Source organism: Rousettus aegyptiacus, unplaced genomic scaffold (genome assembly GCF_014176215.1).
Source record: "Rousettus aegyptiacus isolate mRouAeg1 unplaced genomic scaffold, mRouAeg1.p scaffold_m13_p_13, whole genome shotgun sequence".
NCBI classification, from domain to species: domain Eukaryota; kingdom Metazoa; phylum Chordata; class Mammalia; order Chiroptera; family Pteropodidae; genus Rousettus; species Rousettus aegyptiacus.
In genome coordinates, this window is record NW_023416288.1 from 65,536,738 (window position 1) to 65,544,404 (window position 7,667).

Below are 7,667 nucleotides of genomic sequence, written 5' to 3' on the forward strand. Positions count from 1 at the left end.
CATGTTGTAAAAAGTGTGTTGTCATCTAGGCTTTGTTGCTCCCTTTAGAGAACACAGACAGATTAGATTTAGCATAATTCTTAAGAGCCCCAGAATTTTTGGAATGGTAAATAAGTGCTGGCTTCAATTTATAGTCACCAGTTGTGTTAGCCTCTAACAAGAGAGGAAGCCTGTCTTTCTAAGCTTTAAAACAGATCAAAAAATCATCACATTTGTATGGAAGCACAAAAGACCTCAAATTGCCAAAGCCGTCCTGAGAAAAAAGAATGAGGCTGGAGGCATCACTCTGCCTGACTTGAAATTATACTACATAGTGACAGTAATCAGAACGGCATGGTATTGACAGCAAAACAGACACACAGACCAGTGGAACAGAATCAAGAGTCCAGAAATAAACCCATATTTACACAGGCAAATAATTTTTGAGAGAAAAGCGAAAAACATACAGTGGAAAAAGGAAAGCCTCTTCAATAAATGGTGCTGGGAAAACTGGAAAGCCACCTGAAAAAAAAATGAAAGTAGACCGTTGTCTATCACCACACACCAAAATTAACTCAAAATAGATTAAGAAACTGAATGTAATACCTGAAACAATAAAATGCATAGAAGAAAACATAGGAATTAAACTCAAGGACTTTGGTCTTAAAGAGGATTTATGAATTTGACCTCAAAGGTAACGGAAGTAAAAGCTAAAATAAAAAACAAAAATGGTACTACATCAAACTAAAAAGCTTCTGCTCAGCAAAAGAAATTGTCAACAAGGTACAGAGACAACCATCCGAATGGAAAAATATATGTGCAAGCAATGCCTCTGATAAGGGCCTAATATCCAAAATTACAAAGTACTCATATGACTCAATAACAACAAAAAAACAAATGATCTAATAAAAAAAGAGGTAGAGGACCTGAACAGACACTTCTCCCTAGAGGATACACAAATAGCCAACAAATATATGAAAAGAGATGCTCAACATCGCCAGCTATTAGGGAGATGCAACTCAAAACCACAATAAGATACCATCTCACACCTGTTAGAATAGCTATAATCAACAGGACAAGTAACAACAAATGCTGGAGAGGATGTAGAGAAAAAGGAAACCTCATACACTGCTGATGGGACTGCAAATTGGTACAGCCACTATGGAAAACAGCATGGAGGTTCCTCAAAAAAACTAAGAATTGATCTACCATATGATCCAGCAATCCCTCTACTGGTTATTTACCCCAAAGACTTGAAAACCCAAGTCCAATAAAATATTTGCACATCGATGTTTATAGCAGCATTATTTACAGTGGCCAGGACATGGAAGCAACCAAGGTGTCCCATGATAGATGATTGGCTAAAGAAGCTGTGGTACATATATACAATCGAATATTACTCAGCCATAAGAAGAGATGAAATACTGTTTTTTGTGACAACATGGATGGACCTTGAGATAATCATGCTAAGCAAAATAAGCCAGACAAAGTTGAAAATCACATGATATCACTTATGTAGGATATAAACCTAAAAGCAATAAAGGAACAGGACAAACAAACACAGACTCATGGACATGGACAATGGACCAGTGGTTACCAGAGGAAAGGGTGGAGGTGGGAGGGTGGTGGTAGATGGCGAAAAAATAATTTAAGTCATTTCTTCAATTAAATTAATTAATTAATTTAAATAAATAAATAACTTTAAAGGAAAAAATATTATGATCAACACTTTATTAACATTTGTATTTGAAACACAAAGGAAAAAATATTATGATCAACACTTTATTAACATTTGTATTTGAAACACAAAGTTTACTTAGGGAATTATCTTTAAGAGTTCTGCATCTTAAATCATTTTAGAATGTTTTTTCAAGCTATATTTTCTCTAATTTTTTCTTTGGTTCATGTGCTAAAACCAAAAAACTCAGAGTATTAAGTAAATATAAATAACTATACAAATTAATATGAGTTAACTAATGTTCTCAAAATGCATTTTTTAAACACAAGTGTTGATCACAAAGAGCAGTGTAATAATTTATAGATGAAAAATGAAAAGCAATATAATCATTACAAATAAAATATAACCCTTGCACATAAATATATCAAACTGCACTTCTCTCTTGGCATAATAAAAAGATGTGCTATCCAATGATGATATTATTCATCCTTGCCCCTACTGATCATAGCCCACTGATCTCCTATGACAAATTGTAGACTAGCTTTCTGAACTCAGGCATGGGTGTTCTATAAATTGGATCACATTTTAAATGGTGCAGGAGAATCTTCCTCTTTAAAAATATGCTTTGTAACGTAAAACAAACAAACAAATACTTGGTTTGTTTGTTAAATTGTATCTGAATAACTAGTTTTTAAAGATGCGCTAACCTGTATATTAGTAGTTTAAGAGCTTTATTAACCTACTCCAATTAGCTGAGCCTTGATATTAATTTGAGACAGGAGTGAAGAGTGGATAAGACAGAGATTCTGGACTATGATTAATAGGGTTCACTTCCCAAGTCCACCATTCACTAGCTGTGTGAGCTTGTGAAAGTTATCTAGACTCTCTACATATTCAATTTCTCATCTTTACTATAAAGATATTTAGTATTTACTTGAAGAGTTTTGAAGATTAAATAAAGTTACATGTAAACTTGCTTGAAAATGTCCATGGTATACAAAATGCTATACAAATGCTTGCAGTTTTTATTATTGAAGGAAATTTTTGTTCATTAAAAAAGAATTATTTTTTACATTAAAATTTTAGTGTGCATAGGAACAATTAAAATACTTATTTGAATTTAGGTTATATAAAGTAAACTCATTGTAGCAATGAATGCATCTCTAAAAGACATTCCATGCCTTTAATATATTCCTCCAAAGGTTTTGTATTTGTTTCAAAATTTTTAGATCTAGGTAAAATATCAATGCAATTAAAAAAAAGGTCTATGACCATGCTACCCTGAACAAGCTTGATCCTGTCTGATCTCGGAAGCTAAGCAGGGTCAGGCCTGGTTAGTACTTGGATGGGAGACCACATAAGAAGACCAGGTGCTATAGGTGTAAAAAATAAAAAAAAAAAAAATAAGGAATTGTAAGCTGACAAGGTCCTTGCAATCTGTGAGGTCAACCAAAGGTTGCCACACCTAAATAAATAAATAAATAAGATTTCTTCTTGCCATCCTTTTATTTGTTTGGAATGACTAACCAATCATCTATATTTCAGTCAAGGCCTGGTATTGCTGCAGTAACAAATAGTTCCATCTTATTTTTTGTCCCCCAATGTCCTCTATGGATTTGATAGCAACCACTTTTCACGTGGCCACTAGTGATGATGGCTGATGAAGAGTCTGGACATGCAGCTCGTTAGGGGAAGAGACAATAAAAGATCACTCCTGGCTATGAGATCATTTTCTCAGTGATACAGATCACTTCTGCTCTCATCTCATAAGTAACATTATTCCTTTGGTTTTGCCTACCAGCAAAGTAATGAAAGAAATGGTTTATTTGATGGCCATTATATCTCAGTCTTAGTTTGCCCTTCTGTCCTCCAAATGTACCTTTCACATAGAATCTCTCCTCAAGGAAGATAGCCCAAAGTTGCATCCCATCAATGAATCCAGTCCAAAGGCTTACCTCTGAGCGATATGCAGTACTGTCTATATCAGGTCAAGGTATAGCTTTGTTTGGTTTGGAGACATCTGAATTAAAAATACAATTGCTAACTCCATTCCATATCCCAATGTAATAATAAAGCTTATACAGAATAACTACAAAAATGTCTACCCTTTAGAAGGAAGAAAAGTGGCGGAGGCAGTGATGTATTCCATTTGCGTTATTGAGAAATTGAGAATGCAGTAATGTGAGAGGAGTAACACTCTCACTCCTTTACAGTTCCATACGCATGGGAAGTTTGCCACATACCCATTCTGCAACCCCATCGGGAAGGCACCATAAGGAACCCCATCCAATGAGAGTAGGAAATGTTCTGGAATCAGTCTTTGACCATGCTCTATGGAAGGAGTGACTATCATCCTATCATCCTACATTCTTTATCAACTATGTATGTCTTTATCCTGGTCCATGTCTGAGGTGGACATTTGAAGACTACGCCCTCTTTGTGGATGAGAAGGTATCTCACCTCTTCTCTTTAATCTAAAATGTTGGGCACCTAAAAGCGATTTTAAGTCTTGAATAGTCTCAAGCTTTTTGCTCTAAGGTATAATACTTCTCCCAAACTAAGCTTACAGGTTTGATTCCAATTAGTTCATATGTAGAATCTTAGTCTTTCCAAGAGAAGTTTCAGATTCACTATAATTTCTGCTTTCTTACCCCTTATATCTCTATGAATTTAAATGGGGACATTTTGAGGCTGTGTGCTTTTTTGTACACCAATCATATTTTTTCCCTAAATTATTTTATTCACTTGAAAGTATATACTAGTTTCATACTCTTACTCTGATTTTTTTTAACCACTGAGTTGATTAAATTAATTTAGAGATTTTGTGGATTTTTCTTCCTCAAAATTATTTCTTAATCTTACTTTTTATTGGCAAAAGTCCAGAAACAGTGAACTTTATAATCCTGGGAGACCCAGATTTTATCTATTCTCCTCCATATTTGATCAGAAATAAGCCAACAATGATCTGAACCTATAGACTCCTTATAATATCTTGCCAAACACAACCATTTACAACTACTCAAAATTCTAAAATTTTCAAACTCTCTTTCCTAAAGGCCACACATTTTTGTTGTTGTTTTGGTGGTGGTATTTTTATTTTGTTTCATTTTTAGGTATATGACCTGCCTCCTCATACACTGTAGATGTGCATTTGCCAAATATTTCACTGTTGAAAAGAATATCTTTTATAGGTTTTGATGTCAGTTTCATGCTGCTTTACATTTTAGGTTTTTGTTGCAGAAACTCTCCAATTTTGGTTTCAATATCAGCATTTATCTGTATAGACTCAATTATTCTGCACTAACAATCCCTTATCTTAGTGTCTTATAACAATGAAAGTTTATTTTCCTCTCTCACAAAGTTTCTCCAAGTGTATCTCCAAGTAACTCTGCAGTAAAATTGTCCTTTCAAGTCCACTTGGAGTAGCAGAGGTTCCACTCTAAGTCGCACCATACAGAATTGTGTATAACTCACTTCACATTTGTTCATAGCCCATTGCCACTGCTATTAACAGTATCTTACCTAATTTCAGGGGCTGGGTAATAAATATAAAGGAACAAATTAAATAGTTGGTGAGCATACTGCCTCAGGCAGCAAGACTTTCTTGATTTCTCAATAAAAAGATTACAAAACACCACCTGTTTGTTCTTAGTAATAGCCGTTATACGCAATAGTATGTTAACACTATCAAAGATGACATACCTTTTATAGTTGTGGGTTAGGGCTTTTCTCTTTATGAGGAGACCTCTATAGCAACTGATTGGGTGACATTAGTTTCATAGCACTGTGCTTTACTGTCACTGAAATTATATTAGGGAAATAAGCATGGAATCTAGGGCTAGTTGTGTTGTGTTCAGTAAAATTAACCAAAAGAACTTGAGAGACATTTCCATAAGAATTGAAATATTGTATAGTTAATATTATAAAGCTCTCAAGTTTCAAATCTATTTTATATATATAGATCTTAGGAGAAAATGATCAAAGAATAGCTAACATGAATACTGAAGAATCACTATAAGTAAATCTGTGAATAAAATTCAAAGACTATTTTATTTCTATTTTGAAAGTCAAAAATATTTTAGGTTAAGTAAGACTCAGTGAATCTACAAGTGATAAGATAATAAAGTGTTGACTTAGCCTAAAGACAGACTACAAAAATGTAGTGTGCCCCCCCCAAAATTAATCTTTGATATGTAAAAAATAATATTCGATATTAAAATATTTCAATTTACTATTTTTTCTTACTGACAATAAGCAAATACATACGCAACTTAAGTATGCATATATTTTCAGAGAAATACATAATTTTAAGGCGTATGACACTGAAAATGCAATTATGCTACCAATAAATTAATTAGCAAATTTCTCTTCTCTGCTTTGAAGGTCAGCTTATAAAACATAGCTTTCAACTAGATATGGTATATATATCAAAGAATCTACCTTCAGGGTGCTTTAGTGCTCAGAAAAAGTGAAAAATAGATCCATCAGCAATTCTATTCTGCAATAAGCTTTAACTACATTACATAGGTCTGTTTGAAGGGGAAAAACAGATTTTAATATTAAAATATTTTTTAAACTCTGTCATCTGGTCCATTAAAATGACACTAGTTTAGTAATGCACTTCTCTATTTGCAGGTGACTGTATAAAATATTTTTTCTTAATGATCCAAATTTTATACAGAATACCAGTACAAATCTGAACAAGAAAACAAAGGAAATGAGACTTTAAAAAACATCATTTAAAATAAACAAACTAAGCGAAAACAGACTCACAGATACAAAGGACAAACTGGTGATGGCTAGAGGGGACTGGGGTTGGTGGCTAGGTGAAAAAGGCAAGGGATGAAGTAGAATAAATTAGTAGTTATAAAACAGTCAAGGAGATGTAGAGTACAGCATAGAGTATATAGTCAATATTATTGTAATGGCTGTGTGTAGTGCCAGATGGGTGCTAGAGTCATTGGGGATCACTTCATGGATTGTATAAATGTCGAACTTTTTAAAATTTAAAGCACAATTTAAAAAAAGGTAAAAAAACATACCATTTAGAATATTTGCTCCTTGATATTTTACTAGCAATCTGAACACTGGAAATAATCATTATCTCTGATAAGGGGAATTATACTTTTTAAAGGTAAAAATTAAAAATGAGTCTTCAAAATGAATTGAACATAATCAGTTATTACATGTACTGTAGTTGCTGCTTATAATAAAACTGAACATTATTTTGGTCATTAGAGTGGAAGTTTGGAACTGTGTTAGAATTCTTTATAGGAAAAATAAATAATTTCACATCTAACTACACCATAGGAAAATATATAGAAAAAAATATATTTAAAGTTTAGTTATAAAGTAAATCTATGTTTTTAAAAAATGTATCTTGAGAGCACAAGATAAAATTCTTTGGCCACAGTTAATTTGCGAAGCAGCACAGCAAATGGACATACCACCTGGGGCTCATTACTAGCTTTGCTTTTGGCTCTGAGATGCAGTTCCAAGGGCAGAGTTTTCCATTAACTCAAGTCAGACAATTCAATCTTAGGAGGTTTGGGGCAAGGGAGGGAGCAGGTGCCTGGGGGACGAGAGGGAATACAAAGCTCTGATTCTCATTATATTCCCCTCTAGATGCTTAATGCTGGGCCAGGAAACTTGTCAAATTGTGATTCTATTGGGCGAACTTCAGCCAGTTTTTGGGATTCCATGTCTAATGAATGCCAGGGCTCATTAGAGGTTCATTACTAGCCACAGTCTCTTTGGGTTTCTTCTAAGTACAACTGAAATAGTATGCTAGATTTGGAGAAAACTAAACTCCTTCTCCAAGGTTTGCTGCATTAGCCTAAGTTCCCTCAAAGGCAGAGCAGCCATAGACAAAGACTTACAAAGCAACCAAAGCAATCCTACGAAGTTGAGGGCAAGGAGAGTTTAATAGCAAAATAAGAAAAGCAAGTTAAAAGATGTATTGATTCATTGCCGACCAGGCTGGGGGATGCCAGTATTTGATCATGCAGGA

At 34.1% G+C, this 7,667-nt stretch overlaps 1 pseudogene; it reads left to right on the plus strand.

Moving 5' to 3' along the window:
* Nucleotides 1–2,920: 2,920 nt before the first annotated feature.
* LOC118610931 lies at nucleotides 2,921–3,039 on the plus strand (annotated as a pseudogene).
* The last annotated feature ends 4,628 nt before the right edge of the window (nucleotides 3,040–7,667 follow it).